Source organism: Lissotriton vulgaris, chromosome 11 (assembly GCF_964263255.1).
Source record: "Lissotriton vulgaris chromosome 11, aLisVul1.2, whole genome shotgun sequence".
NCBI classification, from domain to species: domain Eukaryota; kingdom Metazoa; phylum Chordata; class Amphibia; order Caudata; family Salamandridae; genus Lissotriton; species Lissotriton vulgaris.
Window position 1 is genome coordinate 233490786 of NC_141699.1, and position 23293 is coordinate 233514078.

Consider the following 23293-nt stretch of genomic DNA (forward strand, 5'->3'; position numbering starts at 1 on the left):
GCTATGTAGACTCGCAATGCTTTAATGACAGATTAAATCCAAATACCTTAACATTTGAAAATGACATGTATTATGCAGAGTTGTAAATAGGGGTGGCAATACAATGGAGCACTGTGTAAAACTGCAGTGGTTATGTGTAATGACTATGATAATGTCATTGCGAACAAGAAGATAATTGGCATCGGTGAGATAATTTTTGGCACTTTATGCAGAGGCAAACTGCTATGCATAATTATTTTACCCAGAAAAAGGCTTAATTTAACAGGTTTATTTGCATAAGTGTTCTAACTTTTTTAAGTCGTAAAATATATTTTGAAGGCTTAATTTCCTCTCCAGCAATTATTCATGTAAATAACTCACAACTAAGAACACATAATTTCAATCATAAGATGAGTTTGAAGTTAATGGGACATTTGGGTCAATCAAATTCTGTGATGTTGACTAGGAATACGCACTAAATTCACTGGTAGCTTATAAAATCCCTGGCTTTATTTATTTTTGTTTTCATTTCACCAGTAGGGCGCTTTGTAGAAGGGCGGGGGATTGTTCGCTCTATTCTAAAGTATTCTAGGGCAGATTTACAAGCCCCTTGCGCCAACTTTTGCGTCACTTTTAACATGGGAAAAGTGAGGCAAAAGTGGCGCAAGGGGCTTGTAAATTTAGCCCCTCTGAGGCTAATCTATAACTCCATTAAAACACTGACATGTTTCAAATAGAGATCGAAACTCGGGCGTATAAGGTAAACAAAATGGAAATGCCGAACAGTCCCAAGCGATTTCTACTGTACTTCCGAGCACCTCGTAGGTCTTTTTTTGCAGTCCATGAGCTATTTTTCATTACCCATATTTGTGTTTTGGTGTTTGCATTGCTAGATGGTTGGGCAGCATAGATAAAGCCTTTAAGCTAGGGGATGGGAGTACACGGCTTCACCTCCCAACTGAACTGCATTTACCAGGATGCTAAGAAGCGAACTGTGCAGGGAGGTGAAGTAGTGTGCTCCCACCCCCCTTAGGTTTGGATTGTGTATGCTACTCGCACACACAGAGCTAACTGACTAAGTCCAGCATGGTAGGTAGACCTGTACTGAGGCCACAAATTATACAGGAATCATTGTTGGCAGTAGTCATACATATTCTTGTGAAGCAGGAGTCACGTTGTGATACTGATTGTGTGACTAGTTGATGTGACCAAGGAGGTACAGAGTGAAGTGTTCATTGGATTACTGGGTGATGCTCACTTGAGGAGACCCAGCGATAAAGGACAGGGGGGCTGTGGGCTATAATCAAGGGCACAAAACCAGTGGTTGGACGCTAGGAGCAGTGGGGTATGTAACTCCTGGAAGCACTGGGTGATTCGCCTTTGGTAATTACTGAGTGATGTAATTCATGAGATCATCTAGCATTGCATACCATGGGAACACTGGGTGGTGTACAATTAAGGGACACAATGACGTGTGGTGTATGTGAGTACACGGTGATGGGTGACAGATGTCACAAGGCGATGTACACTGGGGCACATGGCGATTTGCAATGTAGGGCACACATAAATGTGTAGTAAAATGGTTGCAGAGAGGTATTGTACAGCCCTCACGTTTTTCCATGTTAGGAGCACCTCTTCCTCTAGCCATTGTTCTCCTTAATCATTCTGGAACTTTCCTGCATGCTCAACTATTAGAATGCAAATAAAAATATCTGTGCCATATATTCTACTCACTCTTTAAATTCTGCAAGACAAGAAGCCAATGCTATGAATTTCTTTCGTATGCATTTTAATGATTGCTTTCTTTAAAGGGGGTGCGATGCTAGGCCCCACATTTAAAACAGTATGTTTTGAACCATTACCAATGAGCCTAGATTTAAATCTGGGGCACTAACTGATCCGTACCACTCACAAACAGGCACACCTGTGTAACTGTAAGAGATTCTTAGTCGTGTGTATCACCTTTGCCAGTGCTCGCATTTTGATTCCTTAATTCTGTATGCTGTTATTTTTAAGGCTGTGGTTATAATAGCAAAAGCAAATAGTTTAGCATTAAACTGAAAAGCTCTGTAGCATAAAGGACCAAAAGTGGACTAGGGTGTCCCACATGGCTTGGGCTGTTAGCAAACGTGCCTATGCGTGGATGGACGGAAAATATAAACAACATAAAAGGTTTTTTGGTAATTGAACCTGTTTTTTGCTCTTATTCATAAATTGTTTTCTGCTAGTACGTAGCCCACATTCAGAAAAAAAACGAATTAATTTCACTTATTTGAGAATTGTTTTTAATAATATTTACATGACAAAGCTGACACGAAGTTTCCCGTGATAGAAATCATTTTAGGCAGATGTGCAAAAGGTAAGAGTGACTTAAACATTTTATCATTAAATAACGTAACATTTCTTTGAAGAGTGTATTTCTTTTTATAGCAGTGAGCTAATAAAAGCATCAGATGCATAACAAAAGAGCATAATGTGATTTGTCAAGCATGGCAAATACATTGATCTCGTTATCAACCAATCTTTAAACCAGCATTTCAACATGTGAAGTTGCACTGCCAAGTACCCGTGTATCTTTTAAACATCTTTATCTTCTGAAAGTCCATAGCTGAACAATTTGTGAAAATGGAAAGTGAAAAGGGCCTTTTCATCCCTCTGCCACTCAGAGTCGTACATGTGTTGCTTCTTCTCTGCAACAACTTAATATTTGGTCATTGAGTCACCTGTGTTTCCTTCCCTGAATGAAAGACGCATACAGCAGAATTTGAAGCAACGGGAAAGGTGATCTAGGCAGCTTTCAGTAATTACTATTGTGTGTAACTGTACGGAGTACAAGGAGCAGTTACAGTCTTACAGGGCCTTCTCAGGTTACAGACATTAGGTCGAGTCCTCCTTTGTTCTTCCGCAGGTCCAAAAAATGTTCTTAGGAAGGCTCAGTTATGGTTCAGCATAGAAGAGCGTAGAAGCCTGTGGGTGGGGGACTTCCTAAGACTCTTCTAGTCAAGTCAAAACAAGTCAAGTCAAGTAATTTATAGAGCGCGCTACATACCCAGAGGGTCTCAAGGCGCTTGAAGAAGGGTGGGGAATTACTTGTCGAGTATCCAGGTTTTAAGTTGCTTTCTGAATGCTAGGTGGTTTTGAGTGAGGCGAAGGTGACTGGGGAGTGAATTCCAGGTTTTAGCTGCCAGGTAGGAGAAGGATCTTCCTCCCATGGTGGTTTTGTTGATGCGAGGAACAGCAGCAAGGGCTTGGTTGGAAGAGCGTAGCTGGCGGGAGGGGGTGTAGAAGGAGAGTCGCGCGTTGAGGCATTCGGGTCCAAGTTCGTAAAGTGATTTGTGTGCGTGGGTGAGGAGGCGGAATGTTATCCTCTTATTGACAGGGAGCCAGTGGAGGTTTTTCAGGTGACCAGAAATGTGGTCTTAACGCGGGATATCTAGTATGAGTCTGGCAGATGCGTTCTGGATGCGTTGTAGTTTTTTCTGGAGTGTTGCGGTGGTACCGGCGTATAGTGTGTTTCCGTAGTCCAGGCAGCTTGTAACCAGTGCGTGGGTGACCGTTTTTCTGGTTTCAGTGGGGATCCAGCGGAATGTTTTTTTGAGCATGCGAAGAATGTTGAAGCAAGATGATGAGACGGCGTTGACTTGTCTGGTCATCGAGAGTGAGGAGTCCAGGATGACGCCCAAGTTCCGTGCGTGGTCTGTTGGGATGGGTGCTTTTCCAAGGGCCGCTGGCCACCAAGAGTCGTCCCAGGCGGAGGGGGAGGTACCTAAGCTAAGGACTTCTGTTTTGTTTGAATTCAGTTTTAGACGGCTGTGCTTCATCCACTCTGCTACTTCTTTCATTCCTTCATGTAGGTTGGTTTTGGCGGTGTTAGGGTCTTTTGTGAGTGAGAGGATCAGTTGAGTGTCATCAGCGTAGGAGATGATATTGAGGTTGTGTTGGCGTGCGATGGTCGCGAGGGGGCTCATATATACGTTGAAGAGGGTGGGGCTGAGTGAAGATCCTTGTGGTACGCCGCAAATGACTTCAGTGGCCTCTGACTTGAACAATGGGAGGCGGACTCTCTGAGTTCTTCCGGTAAGGAACGAGGTGATCCAATCAAGTGCTTTTCCTTGAATTCCGATGTTTCTGAGGCGTTGTAACAGGGTGCTATGACAGACTGTGTCGAAGGCTGCCGAGAGGTCGAGGAGGATGAGGGCGACTGTGTCTCCATTGTCCAGTAGTGTTCGAATGTCGTCTGTTGCTGCGATGAGTGCCTTCTCAGTGCTGTGTTTGGCTCGGAAGCCGGACTGTGAGGAGTCGAGGGATTTGTTGGTTTCGAGGAAGGCGGCGAGCTGGTTGTTGACTGCTTTCTCGATGACTTTGGCCGGGAATGGGAGGAGCGAGATGGGGCGGTAGTTTTTGAGTTAGGTGGGGTCAGCTGTGGGTTTTTTCAGAAGGGCGCTGAGTTCGGCGTGTTTCCAGCTTTCCGGGAAGGTGGCGGTGTTGAGGGAGCAGTTGATGACGTCTCGGAGGTGTGGTGCTATGATGGAGTCTGCTTTGTTGAAGATGTGGTGAGGGCATGGGTCAGTGGGGGATCCTGAGTGGATGGAGTTCATCAGGCGGATGGTGTCCTCCGTGGAGATTGGGTTCCAGTCATCAAGGATGCTCAAGGGGGGTGAAGGTTCGGCATACGGTTGGGAGGGTTGGTCTCCGGTTTGGTTGTCGAAGCTGTTGTGGATGTCTGCGATTTTGTCGTGGAAGAACGAAGCTAAGGAGTCACAAAGGGTTTGAGAGGGAGTGATGTTGTTGGAGTTGGCAGTGGGGTTGGTAAATTCTTTGACAATGTTGAATAATTCCTTGCTGTTGTGGGCGTTGTTGTCAAGTCTGTCTTTGAATGCAGCTTTCTTGGCTGTCCGGATCAGTTGGTGGTGTAAACGGGTGGCGTTTTTGAAGGCGTCCCTGGTGCTGTTGTTTGGGTCTTTTTTCCAAGCCTTCTCAAGGGAGCGACAAAGTTTCTTGGATTTCTTAAGATCATCGTTGAACCAGGGGGCGTTTTTGCTGCCTAGTTTGATTTGACGTTTTTTCAAAGGTGCTAGGTTGTCGGCGCTGTTGGTTAGCCATTAAGTGAAGTTAATGGCTGCTTGGTTGGGGTTCGATGAGTGGGCAGGGAGGTTTTGAAGAAGCGATGAGGAGATCTGGTCGATGGTGATTTTGTTCCAGTTTCTTCGCAGAGTAGGTTGAGGATGGTTGTGGGTTGTGGTTTTTTTGTAGACAAAGTGAACGCAGCTGTGGTCCGTCCAGTGGAGATTTGTGGTGTGACTGAAGGAGATATGTTTGCTGGAGGTGAAGAAAGGGTCGAGTGTGTGTCCTGCATAGTGGGTGGGGGTGTTAACTAGTTGTTTGAGTCCGAGGTTAGCGAGATTGTCCAGAAGAGTGGTGGTGTTGTTGTTGTTATTCTTTTCCAGGTGATAATCGAGGTCTCCTAGTAGAATGCAGTCCTCGGAGGGGAGGGCGTGAGGGGTGATGAAGTCAGTGATGTCTTCACTGAATTGTGATCGGGGTCCTGGCGGTCTGTAGAGGAGGGTGCCTCTGAGTGTGGTCCTGGGGTCGGTGTGGATCTGGAAGTGGAGGTGTTCGGCGCTAGCGAGGTTGACGTCTGAGCTGGTTGAAATGCGGATGGAATTCTTATGGACGATGGCGATGCCTCCTCCTGTTTGGTTGGTGCGGTCATTTCGGATAATCTTGTAGCCTTCCGGGATGGCTATGGTGATGTCTGGAGCTGATGAGGCGTTCATCCAGGTTTCTGTCAGGAAGGCGATGTCTGGAGAGATGGCGTCCAGTAGATTCCAAAGGTCGATGGCATGTCTATGGACCGAGCGGGTGTTAAGCAGGATGCATTTAAGGTGGTTGGTGTCGGATCTCTGTTTGGTGTTTGTGGATGTGGAGTTGGTCTTGGTGCCATCAAACTTGCAGGAGTTGCATGTAAAAGGTCCATGGGTCTGTCCAGGTGTGGCTTGGGCGCAATTGGGGAGACGGCAGGGGGTTTAGTGCTAAGAGGGTGGAGGCGTCGTATGTAAGGCGGGTGGGCTGGGCATTGCGGGGACCAGGGGGTCTGGCGCTGGGCGTGGGCCAGGCGCGGACGGGCATAGACGAGCTTACCTTTGGCGCACCTTCGGCGCACATGGGGCGCGATCGCTGTGCGTTAACGCTGCGCGTAAAATCATCTGTCATATATGGATAGTGTAGGGGGAGGGGCGAGGTAGGGTCAGCTGGGAGGCGGGGCGGAGGTCAGGGCAGGGAGGGACGGCAACAAAGCACAAAATGGCAGCAGGACAGTAAACGAACCTGAAATGGAGGTACAGCCTGAACCTGACGGTATGCACAAAATAAACAGATGTGTCCAAGCACAAGACAATCCTCCTGGCTGCGCGTGTTCAAACAGTGGCACAACGCTAATTATTTACTGTGCAGTAATTGGTTCCAAAGCGTCTAGACTATTTCAAGCGCTACGAGTATTGATTAATGCAGACGAGCGGCTGAAATGTATTAATGCTCGTGGGCGCTGCGAGGTCAATACGGTAATGGCGCGCTACGTTTACACAGCTGATAGAAATGATATGCTCCTGGGCGCTGCGAAGTCTCTACAGTAATGGCGCGCTGCATTTACACAGCTGATTGAAATGCGATATGCAACAAATGGCAGACAGTCAGGGCAGTGCAGAGTCAAGAGGGGCGATGCGGGTGAGCGTAAGCAGATAGGCAATTTAAGAGCAGCGAGAAATGCAGGTGAGCGCTACGATACCGCAGTGTTCAGTGCTGGGAGCTGCGAGGGGAGCGACCGTAGCTGAGGGTATCAGTCCCTCTCTAACCAATTGAGCAAATGTTCCAAGGCCCTGACCTACCTTCCTTTTTCAGTAGTTTTGTTTTCTTTTAGTAAAGATGCTCATAATCCATGTGCTCCCCATTGAAAGTCTTTGGCCACATTAAACTTGGGCGCTGAGGGCTGGGGTGTATAGGGGAGTGGAGCATGAAAATCACCAGTGTTCATAACATCCAGTGTAAAAACGTTATCCTTATTGCCCAGATCCACTACCATTTTCAGACTGATGCTGATGGTGATTGACTGAAAGTGCCTGGGATCTGCTAAAAATCCAGGGTCAGTGCTCTATCATCTAAAGGTATATGCTGATTGGCATCACTCTGATTGGTAATAATAGCTACTGTAAGTCCCAAATTTAGGTTAGGGCATTTAGGTTTAGGAATGCAGCTGTGATGATGTCATTTGAAAGCCTATTCAGAATTGACTTTAGAATTAAAAGCACCCCTAAACTCTGCCCTAGATGCCCCAAGTTTAGGGTGCATGATTATAACAGAAGGGGCAATATAAAAAACGTTTATAAGCTCAGCTGGTATAAACAGCCAAAGTAGTTTTTCCCTATAGTAATGCTTCTAGCCACATGGTCTAACAAGGGTAAATCTTAAATGTAATAAAGTCTAACTTTATATTGGAGCTAGCTATACAATTAATTCAAAGCATCAAATTAATTGTTACATTCATAACAATTCAATGTCAGATTTAATGTAACTATTACAGGAGAGTAGTTTCAGAAATTATTAACCTGACGTTAAATAATCAGCCCTGGAACAGCTTCTTCTGATTGGTCACCCTTTGACATCCTGAGCCAAGCTGCTCCCTGATCAGAAGTGAAGCGGTTTAAGGTTGCAACAATACAGACATTTGGTGGGAGGAGATCTCCTTCCTGTAGAAGCCAGGAAGAGCAATTTGGCTTGGTACGTTTGCTGGACATCAAAAGCAGGAGCCTCTGCATGTCACTAGACTGAAGCCATACCCACTTCCTTGATCTCTAGCTATAGAGGAGCTCCCCGATTGAGATTACAATATGGTCTGGGAGGGTAGTCAGTTGCTAGCCATATCTCTACATTGGGTAACACAGACACAAAGTCTAAAGAGAGATTTTTTCCATTTCGATTTTTTGGGCGAATGTTGCATTCTGGTTTGTAAGTTTGTTACACTTCACAGAAAATGGTCATACTAGCGGGAGGAACCTTTGTTCCTATGGGTCAGCATGTCCCCCTTCCTCAAGCCTAGGAATGAAGGCTAAATAAGGCAGCTTTGCAGAGCTCACCAGATGATTGCCTGGAAAAGAAGAAGAGAAGGACTGCCCTGCTGGACCTGAAACTCTGAAAGACTGTGCCTGCTGCACTCATGATGCTCCACAAAAAAGCAAAAAGAGTGGACACTCCAGCTGACCAGTTTTAAATGGACTTGTCCTAGATTGCACAGGTGCATGTGGGAGAGGCAAAAACCATGCAGTTAATTAGGTGCAAATCAGCAACAACAATGCAAAAACATAACGCCAATTGGAAGAAGTCATAACAGAAGGAATTGGACCTACCAAATATAGTTCAATAATGAACTAACAGAAATCTACTCAGGAAGTCAAGAGAGAGTAATCAGCAAACTGACCGGAATGTACTCTTCCTGTGAGGAAAGTAATACATCAGTAGACTGTCTAACACAGAGTTGTCTCAATTCAAATGCAAAAATATACTAATTATAACATGCTGACATGGGGACTGCTCATTATGCAAACAAGGAAAGTTATTTAATCATAAATCAAGTATTCAAATTATCATAGAGTCTACCTTCAGAGAAACAAACACAAGGTCTCAAAAAAGTTTCTGGGAATTCTTATCAAGATCTGGAACACATTTCCAAAAGGGCTAATTTCTATAGTGTCACAGAAGTGAAAAAGAACACACTCAACATAGTGTGAAGTACGATCACAGGCCTGTAGTAACAAAGCTACATGACATAAACCATTCAACATTGTAGGCATTGTAAAATTTAAGTACATCAGGAAATGCCTAACTCATAAATAAATGTTAAATAAACTTTACCCTGCAAACAAGGGACATTTCATTGCACTATTAAAGCAGCCAAAACCTTATGCCATTTTTAATATGAATGAAATACAGTTTAGGCGTGTTCAGCAACAGCCTTGAATATTACAACACACAAAAACATCTCGATATGCTGTCCTCCTAAGTAAAAATGGCAAAAAACACAGTTGATGGACAGAATGCAGAACAATGTCTTACATTCACCCCAGTACAAAGATCTGGGCCTAAATCCATCGTCTTTTTGCACTCCACACCACCCTAGGTCAGACCCTGGCTATATGCAAATCAGCCTTGACCCTGTACCTCATGGGAACAGTCCAGCCCGAACTACCAAGCCATATCTTTCCTAGACCGGAATCAAGCATCCAAGGACCGGTTTCTGGCTATCAGCCTTCTTCAGCCTGGATAGCTTGACTCAAGTGATGTGGAGAACCTGGGACTCATGTCTGAGCATACCCAGCCCACTCGGTGTGAAAATTTCAAAAAACACAGTTGATGGACAGAATGCAGAACAATGTCTTACATTCAACCCAGTACAAAGATCTGGGCCTATATCCATCGTTTTTTTGCACTCCACACCACCCTAGGTCAGACACTGGCTATATGCAAATCAGCCTTGGCCCTGTCCTCATGGGAACAGTCCAGCCCGAACTACCAAGCCATGTCTTTCCTAGACCGGAATCAAGCATCCAATGACCGGTTTCTGGCTATCAGCCTTCTTCAGCCTGGGTAGCTTGACTCCAGTGATGTGGAGAGCCTGGGACTCACGTCTGAGCATACCCAGCCCACTCGGGGTGAAAATTGCAAAAAACACAGTTGATGGACAGAATGCAGAACAATGACTTACATTCAACCCAGTACAAAGATCTGGGCCTAAATCCATCGTTTTTTTGGCACTCCACACCACCCTAGGTCAGACACTGGCTAAATGCAAATCATCCTTGACCCTGTGCCTCATGGGAACAGTCCAGCTCGAACTACCAAGCCATGTCTTTCCTAGACCGGAATCAAGCATCCAAGGACCGGTTTCTGGCTATCAGCCTGGATAGCTTGACTCCAGTGATGTGGAGAGCCGGGGACTCACGTCTGAGCATGCCCAGCCCACTCGGGGTGAAAATTGCAAAAAACACAGTTGATGGGCAGAATGCAGAACAATGTCTTACATTCACCCCAGTACAAAGATCTGGGCCTAACGCCATCGTTTTTTTGCACTCCACACCACCCTAGGTCAGACACTGGCTATATGCAAATCAGCCTTGACCCTGTGCCTCATGGGAACAGTCCAGCCCGAACTACCAAGCCATGTCTTTCCTAGACCGGAATCAAGCATCCAAGGACCGGTTTCTGGCTATCAGCCTTCTTCAGCCTGGATAGCTTGACTCCAGTGATGTGGAGAGCCTGGGACTCACGTCTGAGCATAAGTGAGGCAGGGTATGCTCAGACATGAGTCCCTTGCTCACTTTGCCACTGGATTCAAGTAAGCCGGGCTGAAGACAGCTGGAATGCCAGAAACCAGTCCTCGGAAGTTTGTTTCCGGTCCAGGGAAGACATGGCTTGGCAGTTCGGGCTGGACTGTTCCCATGAGGCACAGGGTTAGACTGATTTGCATATAGCCATGTCTGAACTGGGGTGGCAGAGTGGGCTAAAGAGCGGTGATGGATTAAACCCAGATCTTTTGACTTGGTGTGAGTGTTTGATTGATTCAGATGCTCCGTCCATCAACACCCCCTTCTGTTCCGCTTTTGGCCGCCATAAGTGTGGCAGGGTATGCTCAGACGTGAGTCCCTTGCTCACTTTACCACTGGATTCAAGTAAGCCGGGCTGAAGGCGGCTGGAATGCCAGAAACCGGTCCTCGGAAGCTTGTTTCCGGTCCAGGGAAGACATGGCTTGGCAGTTCGGGCTGGACTGTTCCCATGAGGCACAGGGTCAGACTGATTTGCATATAGCCATGTCTGAACTGAGGTGGTAGAGTGGGCTAAAGAACAGTGATGGATTAAACCAGATCTTTTGAATGGGTGTGAGTGTTTGATTGATTCAGATGCTCCGTCAATCACCACCCCCTTTTGTACCGCTTTTGGCCGCCATAAGTGTGGCAGGGTATGCTCAGACGTGAGTCCCTTGCTCACTTTGCCACTGGATTCAAGTAAGCCGGGCTGAAGACGGCTGGAATGCCAGAAACCGGTCCTCGGCAGCTTGTTTCCGGTCCAGGGAAGACATCATAGCTTGGCAGTTCGGGCTGGACTGTTCCCATGAGGCACAGGGTCAGACTGATTTGCATATAGCCATGTCTGAACTGGGGTGGCAGAGTGGGCTAAAGAACGGTGATGGATTAAACCCAGATCTTTTGACTGGGTGTGAGTGTTTGATTGATTCAGATGCTCCGTCAATCACCACCCCCTTTTGTACCGCTTTTGGCCGCCATAAGTGTGGCAGGGTATGCTCAGACGTGAGTCCCTTGCTCACTTTGCCACTGGATTCAAGTAAGCTGGGCTGAAGACGGCTGGAATGCCCGAAACCGGTCCTCGGAAGCATGTTTCCGGTCCAGGGAAGACATGGCTTGGCCGTTCGGGCTGGACTGTTCCCATGAGGCACAGGGTCAGACTGATTTGAATATAGCCATGTCTGAACTGGGGTGGCAGAGTGGGATAAAGAACGGTGATGGATTAAACCCAGATCTTTTGACTGGGTGTGAGTGTTTGATAGATTCAGATGCTCCGTCCATCACCACCCCCTTTTGTACCACTTTTGGCCACCATAAGTGTGGCAGGGTATGCTCAGACGTGAGTCCCTTGCTCGCTTTGCCACAGGATTCAAGTACGCCGGGCTGAAGACGGCTGGAATGCCAGAAACTGGTCCTCAGAAGCTTGTTTCCGGTCCAGGGAAGACATGGCTTGGCAGTTCGGGCTGGACTGTTCCCATGAGGCACAGGGTCAGACTGATTTGCATATAGCCATGTCTGAACTGAGGTGGCAGAGTGGGCTAAAGAACAGTGATGGATTAAACCCAGATCTTTTGAATGGGTGTGAGTGTTTGATTGATTCAGATGCTCCGTCCATCACCACCCCCTTTTGTACCGCTTTTGGCCGCCATAAGTGTGGCAGGGTATGCTCAGATGTGAGTCCCTTGCTCACTTTGCCACTGGATTCAAGTAAGCGGGGCTGAAGACGGCTGGAATGCCAGAAACCGGTCCTCGGAAGCTTGTTTCCGGTCCAGGGAAGACATAGCTTGGCAGTTCGGGCTGGACTGTTCCCAAGAGGCACAGGGTCAGACTGATTTGCATATAGCCATATCTGAACTGGGGTGGCAGAGTGGGCTAAAGAACGGTGATGGATTAAACCCAGATCTTTTGACTGGGTGTGAGTGTTTGATAGATTCAGATGCTCCGTCCATCACCACCCCCTTTTGTACCGCTTTTGGCCGCCATAAGTGTGGCAGGGTATGCTCAGACGTGAGTCCCTTACTCACTTTGCCACAGGATTCAAGTAAGCCGGGCTGAATACGGCTGGAATGCCAGAAACCTGTCCTCGGAAGCTTGTTTCCGGTCCAGTGAAGACATGGCTTGGCAGTTCGGGCTGGACTGTTCCCATGAGGCACAGGGTCGGACTGATTTGCATATAGCCATGTCTGAACTGGGGTGGCAGAGTGGGCTAAAGAACGGTGATGGATTAAACCCAGATCTTTTGACTGGGTGTGAGTGTTTGATTGATTCAGATGCTCCGTCCATCACCACCCCTTTTTGTACCGCTTTTGGCCGCCATAAGTGTGGCAGGGTATGGTCAGACGTGAGTCCCTTGCTCACTTTGCCACTGCATTCAAGTAAGCCGGGCTGAAGACGGCTGGAATGCCAGAAACCAGTCCTCAGAAGCTTGTTTCCGGTCCAGGGAAGACATGGCTTGGCAGTTCGGGCTGGACTGTTCCCATGAGGCACAGGGTCAGACTGATTTGCATATAGCCTTGTCTGAACTGGGGTGGCAGAGTGGGCTAAAGAATGGTGATGGATTAAACCCAGATCTTTTGACTGGGTGTGAGTGTTTGATTGATTCAGATGCTCCGTCCATCACCACCCCCTTTTGTACCACTTTTGGCCGCCATAAGTGTGGCAGGGTATGCTCAGACGTGAGTCCCTTGCTCACTTTGCCACTGGATTCAAGTAAGCTGGGCTGAAGACGGCTGGAATGCCAGAAACCGCTCCTCGGAAGCTTGTTTCCAGTCCAGGGAAGACATGGCTTGGCAGTTCGGGCTGGACTGTTCCCATGAGGCATAGGGTCAGACTGATTTGCATATAGCCATGTCTGAACTGGGGTGGCAGAGTGGGCTAAAGAACGGTGATGGATTAAACCCAGATCTTTTGACTGGGTGTGAGTGTTTTATTGATTCAGATGCTCCGTCCATCATCACCCCCTTTTGTACCACTTTTGGCCACCATAAGTGTGGCAGGGTATGCTCAGACGTGAGTCCCTTGCTCACTTTGCTACTGGATTCAAGTAAGCCGGCCTGAAGATGGCTAGAATGCCAGAAATCGGTCCTCTGAAGCTTGTTTCCGGTCCAGGGAAGACATGGCTTGGCAGTTCGGGCTGGACTGTTCCCATGAGACACATGGTCAGACTGATTTGAATATAGCCATGTCTGAACTGGGGTGGCAGAGTGGGCTAAAGAATGTTGATGGATTAAACCCAGATCTTTTGACTGGGTGTGAGTGTTTGATTGATTCAGATGCTTCGTTCATCACCACCCCCTTTTGTACTGCTTTTGGCCGCCATAAGTGTGTCAGGGTTTGCTCAGACGTGAGTCCCTTGCTCACTTTGCCACTGGATTCAAGTAAGTTGGCTGGAATGCCAGAAACCGGTCCTCGGAAGCTTGTTTCCGGTCCAGGGAAGACATGGCTTGGCAGTTCGGGCTGGACTGTTCCCATGAGGCCCATGGTCAGACTGATTTGCATATAGCCATGTCTGAACTTGGGTGGCAGAGTGGGCTAAAGAACGGTGATGGATTAAACCCAGATCTTTTGACTGGGTGTGAGTGTTTGATTGATTCAGATGCTCTGTCCATCACCACCCCCTTTGTACCGCTTTTGGCCGCCATAAGTGTGGCAGGGTATGCTCAGACGTGAGTCCCTTGCTCACTTTGCCACTGGATTCAAGTAAGCCTGACTGAAGACGGCTGGAATGCCAGAAACCGGTCCTCGGAAGCTTGTTTCCGGTCCAGGGAAGACATGGCTTGGCAGTTCGGCCTGGACTGTTCCCATGAGGCACAGGGTCAGACTGATTTGCATATAGCCATGTCTGAACTATGGTGGCAGAGTGGGCTAAAGAACGGTGATGGATTAAACCCAGATCTTTTGACTGGGGGTGAGTGTTTGATTGATTCAGATGCTCCGTCCATCACCACCCACTTTTGTACCGCTTTTGGCTGCCATAAGTGTGGCAGGGTATGCTCAGACGTGAGTCCCTTGCTCACTTTGCCACTGGATTCAAGTAAGCCGGGCTGAAGACGGCTGGAATGCCAGAAACCGGTCCTCGGAAGCTTGTTTCCGGTCCAGGGAAGACATGGCTTGGCAGTTCGGGCTGGACTGTTCCCATGAGGCACAGGGTCAGTCTGATTTGCATATAGCCATGTTTGAACTGGGGTGGCAGAGTGGGCTAAAGAACGGTGATGGATTAAACCCAGATCTTTTGACTGGGTGTGAGTGTTTGATTGATTCAGATGCTCCGTCCATCACCACCCCCTTTTGTACCGTCCTCCTAAGTAAGGCACATAGAGAAATACATTTCATTCAGTTCAAGAAAACAGCACCATGAAATAAATCCCATTTTGACTATTTTCTGAATAGTCTGACTTCACACCTCTGATAGAAAATGAAGTCTTCAATATAAATGCAAACTTGGAGCATACATCCCACACTTCTGATCCACTCCAATCTACAATAGTACAAAACCTCATTCATACCATTGCCTCATTCTCAACAATATTATCATCAACATATCTCTCTCCTCAGTCTGTGTACTTGATTTCCTCCAACTAGGCCAAATAATACCCATGCTCAAAAAACCAGGGGCAGACCCCAAAGGTCCTAATAACCTCACACCTATCACCAACCTCCCATTCCCAGCCAAAACACTGGAGAAGTGCGTCCTACTCAGACAACATATAAATGAATTCAACATCCATGACTCCTTTCAAACAGGATTGTGGCACAGAAACTGTCATGCTCAATATCTCGGACAACATTCACAGATCCTTAGATGAAGATGACGCATGCCTACTAATTCTATTTGACTTATCTGTGGCCTTTGATACAGTAAAACATCCAACATTACTAAAGACACTCAAGAACCACACTAGTTTCAATGGCACAGTCCAAAGATGGTTTAAATCTTAACTTCAACATTGCTCACCAAAAATATAAAACAACTGTCTCTTGAAACCTACACTATTTCGAAATGTTGTACCCCAAGGCTTAATTCTCTCCCCATCCCCTTTCAGTCTCTTTATGGAACACCCTTACTGTGATCCGTGTATCTTACTGTTATACACGTTGGCCCCTCTAAAGGCATCATTGAACGCGGCAGCCAGATTGATAATGGGCACCCAGCGAAACGCCCAAATCTCCCCGGTCCTAAAATCTCTAAACTGGCTGACCTACGAAGCTAGAATTCAACTAAAGATTGCCTGCTTATCGCACAAAGCCCTCCACTTCAAAACCTCCAACTACCTTGCGCAAAGCTAGAACTACCCCTAGGGGGTAGACCTTCGAATAGTGCTAATTGCCTCCTCTTGAAACCCCAGATCCCCAAGAAGAGAACATGCCAACAAGCCTTCTCGGGCTCTGCACAAAAAACTTGGAACTCTCTTCCACCGGAAATCCTTAGATTATCTTCCAAGGTTGCTTTCAAATTGGAAGCAAAAAGATTCCTCATGAATAAGTTCTTATCTTAACAAGAGGAGCGATTGTCAGCTCTTATCACATCAGACATACTGCAGTATTGTTTGTCAATCGAGTATTTTACTATCGTATTTGCTCCCCTTTTGTAATTTTGTTTCACCGAATAGCCCATTCTTCTCTTACCCCAGGTTTATATATGGTATTTTATGTGTGCACTATTTGATTCAATGCCTATGTATTTTCCCTATTTGACTCATGTACTGATCTGTTACCTTCATTTCCCTCAAACTGTAAAGCATTCTGATATCCTTCGGTTTCAAGTTTGCGCTACATAAAACTTTATAAATAAATAAATCCTGAACTATGCAAGGGTCAAGCATCACCTATATGCCAATGACACCCAACTGTGCTTCAAAATTACATCACCAAGTGGCATCCTACATCTGAACGCCATACTGATCAAGATACATCTTGGCTTAACACCAACAACTTAAAGTTGAACCTCAACAAAACTAAACTACTACTTTTTTCCCCTAAACACAACCCTCTACCAATCCAAGAAGTCCTTGGGCATCACCCTGGTCAAAAACATGTCAATGAAGGAACACATCAACAACTCAGCCAAAGAAGCGATGTACACACTAAGGGCCAGACGTACTAACTTTTGCGGGTGCAAATGGGTTTTAGACTCCTTTGCGACTGCAAAAAACGGGTGGTCCATGTACTAATTCTATTTTGTGATTCGCAAATCAATTTGCAACTCACAAAATAGGATTAGCGACTCGCTATTAGAAAGTGGCATTCCAAGTGCGTTCCTTCCTAATAGTGACTCCTGAAGCTATGTATGACTGTTTTGCAACAAGAATTGCAGTCACAAACCGTCTCAGTTTACCACACGCAAATGGGAAGGGGTTCCCAGGAGACCACTTCCCCTTTGTGAGTGGCTCTCAAAATATTTTTTAGGGGCAGGCAGCAGTCCCAGGGATCACTGCCTGCCCTTAGAAAATGAAACTGAAAAGTTTCATAATAATTTTTTTAATGCATCCCGTTTTCCTTTAATGAAAATGGCTGCATTTTTAAAAAAAAACAGCTTTATTTAAAAGCAGTCCCAGACATGGTGGTCTGCTGACCCCAGCAGGTCACCATTCCCGGGAGTGCCAGCCATTCCCAATGGGGTCGCAAATTGTGATAGCCTCATTAATATGAATGAGGCATGCAATTTTCGACCCGATGCGGAATCGCAAACTGTGCCTCAGACACTTTTGCGCATCCCAATTTGCGAGTCTCAAATTGCAAGTCCCAAATTGCAAGTCGCAAATGTAACGCAGTTTGTGACTCGCAAAATGGTGAGTTGTAGATTTGGCCCCAAGCCTCTCAAAATAATCAACCCTTTCATTCACTTTGATGATTTTAAGACCATAGTACAATCTATAGTACTCTCAACACTGGATTATGGCAACACTATCTTCACAGGAACTCCGAAAAATCACCATGTGAGAACAGTTCTCACCATGGCTGCCTGGCTACTAACAGGTTATAAACAGTTTAAGCATATCTCACCAGCCCTTAAGTACTTCAACTGTCTTCTCATCAAAGGAAGAAGTATCTACAAGACTGCTTGCAACACCCTTAAAGCCCTTCTTACATCTAACCCCAACAATCAAGATACCATATCTTTGAAAGCAGGAAAAGCCAGGACCATGAGAGGCTCCAACTCACTTCTTCTCATAGTTCCCAAACTGGAAAAGAATCCTTGCAGACATGCTCATTTTCCAGAAATGCACCTGATCGCCTTTGTCCCTGCCGACTCGCGTAGCTGTGCATAGCTTCACTGGAAGATCGACAAACACTGCTGGTTGGCCACTGTCATTTGTGGGGAGCTGAGCCTGATTCCTGGTGTTGCCCTGTGAGTGGGGGTGAGAGAGACAACTCGGCACGCCAATTTAACGTCCAGGACAGGCCGCGGAGCTCACCTCCATCCGCCCGTGTATCTGAACAGCCAGAGCTCATAGCTTGAACAGTGTATCCTGCCCTGGGCTGCTTTTTGCTGCCAGACTGAGCGTCGGGCCCAGGGACCACTGTGCTCTCGAGGGCCTGTGGAGATCAGGCCTGCTTTCGCTACACTTATCATTGTAGGCCTGCTGAGGGCCCGAGCTCAGAACTGGACGAGCTCTGGATGACTTAAGCCTCATGATGTGCAGGACGACAGGCGCCAACAGCGGGTCGCGGTGAGTAGGGTGTGGCTGGGCTCCTGGACCTTAGCTGCGGCGGTGGGTGAGGGCTTGTGAGGTAGGCCGCTCTCGGCAAGCTGTGGCCTGTGTGTGGGGTGCCAAGTGCTCTGTATTGGCGAGAGTTGACCTGATCATGCACAGTGGCTGTACTGGGTCCTGGCGCACCCTGGCGTATTCCTTCTGCCCTCCGTGCTTCTCCTCTGTTTTGCGCTTCCAGGCCCCATCTCTGACATGTGTGGCAACCTACTACTGATCCCCAGGGCAATCTGGGAGGGTCACAACTTTTGTTCATAGACCAGTTGCAGCCGGACCAGGGTTCAGTGGCACTTGTAGACTTTGCGTTTAGCTTCCTATCACCATCATTCTGTTAGTATTGTCAATCTGCACGGCCCCAGAACCTCAGTGACAGTTACCTGTCTGTGTATACTTGGGCTTGGTGCACCACAGTCCCCCCGCTTCATTGTTGCTCCCTCATGGTGGTCGTGAGCTGACGGGCCCAGCTAGGTGCGGTGGGGTACTGCTCCTTAGATCTGCTGGTCACTTTTGGTACATCTTGGGGTTCAGTCCGTGAGGGAGACCAGCTCATCTTCGCCTTGCTCTCTGCCCTTATGGGGCGCACAGACAAAACGCCGCCACACCTCATGTTTGAGGCATGTAAGTCCACAAACCCACCACAATGAGCGTCCTTGGACTCCGACTCCGAAGCTGATATCCCTGGAGAGGACCCCTCTAAACTGGAATCCTCCTTGCTTGCCATGCAGAAGAGCCTCCACTCCATCGAAGGAACCATGGCGGCAGTGAACACAGACTAGACCATATATTCTCCCAGGACTTGATTCCGATGGGGGTTGTGGGTTCTGCCCCTGATGCTGTTCCCCTGAGGGTCATGTCACTAGTTCCCAAATAGCGTCATGGTTCTCTCTCTAGTGGTCTGACACCAGAAACCCTGGGATGGGTGGGGGGTTGTTCCCACATTCCTGCGCCTTCCTGATTTCCCACACACCTATGATGGCCATTATCGAGGCTGGGTATGGCATTTCCAACTTTCTCCCTGCTAGAGATAGCTACACTACCAGCATATTTTGCAATTCTTGATCACATAGTCCAGCTGCCTTGCAGGGACAGTACTACACTTTTGAAAAAAACGTGTTGATGTAATGTTTGTAGAGAATTGCCTGTAACTCTTACTCTTTGCACATTTCTCTTACTAGATCAGCCACCTCCTGTCACGTAGTCGGTTCATAGCACTCTGGTGTTCCCCCATGGGTGCTCAACAAAAAGAGTTCTGGATCTGTTGTTCTCCTTGTTGGGGACTGTTACTGCAGGGGGGGATGGATTTAGCGAGTGTGGGCCGCTAAAGTGGGTGGGGAGTTGTGGTGGGTGGGTTAGGGGGTTAGTGGGCACTTTTTTCTTGAACCTTTAATATACCTCTTCGGTCAGATCCCAGCATTATCTCTCACAACACTAAATACATGTGACTCAGCAATTCCATGGGCAGTAATATAAAGTTCCTTACCTGGAATGTGCGAGGCCTGAACAGTGTTAAGAAGATACGGCCAGTGCTAGTGCAGTTAGACATATTGAATGTTCAGGTGGCATTTTTGCAAGAGATGCATCTTACACAGCAATTGGAAAAGAACGTTGGCGCTTGCTGAGCCAGGGTGAAAGTGGCCTTGTCTTGCTCCTCTATGCTAGGGTAGTAAAGATCTTGGTGAAAAGAGGGGTCCCTTTTACTCTGCTCCACACTGAAATGGATACACATGGCAGGTTGGCGTTAGCCCATGATCTTCTTGGAGGGATGGGAGTCTTTTTAGAGAATGTCTACAGCCCAAACGTTGATGACCCCTCCTTTTTGGCAGATGTTTGGCCCTGTATCTCAAAATCTCCTTCCATTGAATTGCTTTGGGGTGGCGACTTTAATGTCTGCTTAAACGGACAGCTGGTCAGACAGGAAGTTGGTGTGGTGCGACATAGCCAGGCATATGAGGCGTTACTGGGTTTTTTAGATGCAGGGGCTTTGCAGGACATTTGGCGCATCAGGCACCTGGATATAACAAAAGCACATTTAAATCTACGGTACATGGCACATGGTCCCGCTTGGACTATTGGCTCCTCTCCGAGTTTACATGCACATGGGTTGTGGATGTTCACCACATGGCCAAAACATTGTCGGATCACTCTCCAGTGCTTCTAGAAATATGAGCGCCCCCATTTAATTGGCCCCTGCAGCCCTCCTCACTTACGGATCAGGTGTTCAGGTGCATGGTGGGTGCCGTCATTTGTAATTTTTCTAAAGAAAACGCTGGCTCATTGGACAGTTCTGGGACCCTGTGGGAGGCATTTAAAGTAACTATCAGGAGTATCTGCATGGGTGAGCAGGTGGGGGTTCTAAAAGACTTGCAACATCAAATGCATAAAATAGCTGAAAATATTCCTACTTTAGAGCTCGAATACTACCAAAACCCAGCCTCATCTATACTAGCTAACATACGGGAACTGGTAACGGAATATAACAACACAGCCGATCAGGAGCTAGCGCATAGGTCGCTGTGCCTTACCGCACGTTATTGAGGGGAGGGGGGCGCCCCAGTTGCTCGCTTGCTCAAGAGCTGACTGCCCCACTTACTCAGGACTACATCAAGGAAATACCGGACACTGGGGGAACTGCGTACTACACCTCCTCTGAAATCAGTGAGGTGGTGTTGAACTTTTACTCTGACCTTTATGGAGAACAGGGGCACGTGTCGGCTACTGACATCAATGATTACTTAGATGAAGTCGCTTTTGGCTGGCTCTCTCTTAATCAATGCGAATACCTTACTCAACCCTATGACGTGGAAGACATCAAGATGGTGATTATGTTGCTGCCCACTTGTAAGGCTGTGGGCCAGGATGGGATCCCCAGTGAATTTGATAAGGCTTACTCTGATGACCTGGTGCCCAGGCTCTTGGAAGATTTTGCAGAAGCATATTTTAGCAGCCCCCGCCCCCCAATCGCTTATAGAGGCCCTTCTGGTTATTCTCCTTAAGCCAGATAAGTCTGCTAATCTGTGCAATTCCTACCACCCACTCTCCATCATAAACATTGATGCCAACATTTTGGCAAAAATGATTGCCAGTCGGCTTCAGCCCCTCATTCCTAACTAGGTCCTTCTGGATCAGTCAGGGTTTGTCGCTACCTAATCAACAGCGCACAATTTGCGAACGATCTTCTCCACCCTACATTACTTTGAGGCCAATTTTCATGTTACTCGATGCCGCAAAAGCATTTGACTCCCTGCAGTGAGAGTTTATGTTCACTGTCCTACTCAGAATGGGGCTACCCCCCTTTTTCTTGAAGTGGATACATCTCTTATATGAGGTGCCGGAGGCGCGTTTCCATGTTAATGGTTAGGTCTCTCCTGCAATCCCTATTCAGCGTTGCACCCGGCAGGGCTGCCCCCTATCGCAGATGCTTTTTGCACTGGCTCTTAAGACATTGGCCTGCAAGCTCCGCCAACGTCACGCACCAGCAGCACTACGATTCCGGCAACGACCATTAATAGTCTCGATGTAGGCCGATGATAGGCTTCTGTATGTCAGGGATCCAGCGTAATTTCTCCCAGAACTTCTTTGTGAATATATAAAATTTGTACTCTTCTCTGGACTGTATAAACTGGGCAAAATCGATGATGTTCCCCCTCACGGCTGGTACATGACGCGGGGAACTGGACTTCCCAGTCACATGGTCGACTGACCCAGTAAAGTATCTAGGTGTATGGTTTCACAGGGACCCCGAGGTAGTTATCTCAGAAAATTATGGCCCGGCCCTAGTCCAAATCACGGAAGGTGCAACGATATGGACGAAACTCCCGCTTTCCTTGGCAGATCGCATCGCAGTGGTCAAGATGACAATTTTGCCTAAACTTCTTTATTTGTTTATTAATATCCCTATTTGTCTGAATCTTGCATTGTTCAACTCGCTTCAATCAGCACTGCTCTCCATTCTGTGTGCAGATGGGAGGTGTTGGTACTGTTTGAGAGGAGAGGCTTTGAAGCCCCTGACATGCGCCTCTATTACCTTTGTGCACAGGCCCAGTTTGCTCATTACTGTTCTACCCACAACGTTTCCAGCCGCATGTAGCTATTGAAGCGGACGCAGTCCTCCCGATGGCCCTTTCTGCGACCGCCTTGTCTGGTGGGAATGGTGGCCTGACCTAAATACTAGACAGATACAGTTGGACCTCATATATGTCTATGGCTGCCACAACTTTGTGTGCTGCATGGGCGGTTAATCATACACTGTCTTCCACCATGAGTCCCTGTTCTATTAATAAAAATGCATGGAACTGCAAGGGTATATGCAGCTTCTGGGGAAAAGTTACAGGACTGCTCATGGGGGTGTTTTTGGAGGCTGTGCAATGTACCGCTGAGGTTTGCCTACTAGGGTTGATTAAGAATTAAAAGTCATGTATTCGCAGATTGGTGGCGATCTTGACCTTTTTGGCCGATAGAGCTGTGGCACAGAGCTGGGACTCAAGACTCACCCCATTTCTGAACAAGTGGGTCAGTGACCTGCTATATTGTAAAGAGCAACTCGAGACGTATGCTGAGGAATTGCCAGAAACTTCCCGTCCTAGAGACTTTTTATGCTCCACTCACTGTGTATCTACTTAGAAATGGAGAAGTGTGGCTCAATGATTAGAGCGGCAGACCCTGATGCAGAGGTCTAGCCCGGGACCAGGGTTCAATTCCCCGCCTCGGCAGGTCTTGGGCTCAAAATTCCACGGAACTGATAATTCTCGCCTCGGTGCCTATTCCAATCATGGAGTCCCACTCTGCAACTCTAGGCAATAGCTTGCTTAGTCTCCACAACGGCCCCCACAACGCTAAGGATGCCTGGCCTCCACCTTGGGGGTGCCCAGGAGTGGACGCCTCACAGGGAAAGCCAGGATGGGTTCCACAGCGGTATTCGTACAAGCGCCTTGAGACCCTTGCGGGTGAGTAGTGCGGTATAAAAATATCAATTTACATTTCAATTTACATTTACTTACAAATCCTATTGGATAACGGTTGTTGCAATCTGATGCTTTCGCTGTGTCGATTCTTGGGACTGCCATTTACTGTTACACTGCTGTACGGGATGAGATGCTCCACTGGGGTCCTGATTTTCCTCTCTCAGTGCCTTAGAGTTCACGGGATTGGAGGGTGGTGGGTATTTGGGGTTTGTTACAATGCACTATGGGTATAAATATGCTTGTATCATTATTGCCTCTTGTTGCCCGCCTTTGCCTCCTAAGTGAGGTCCTGCTA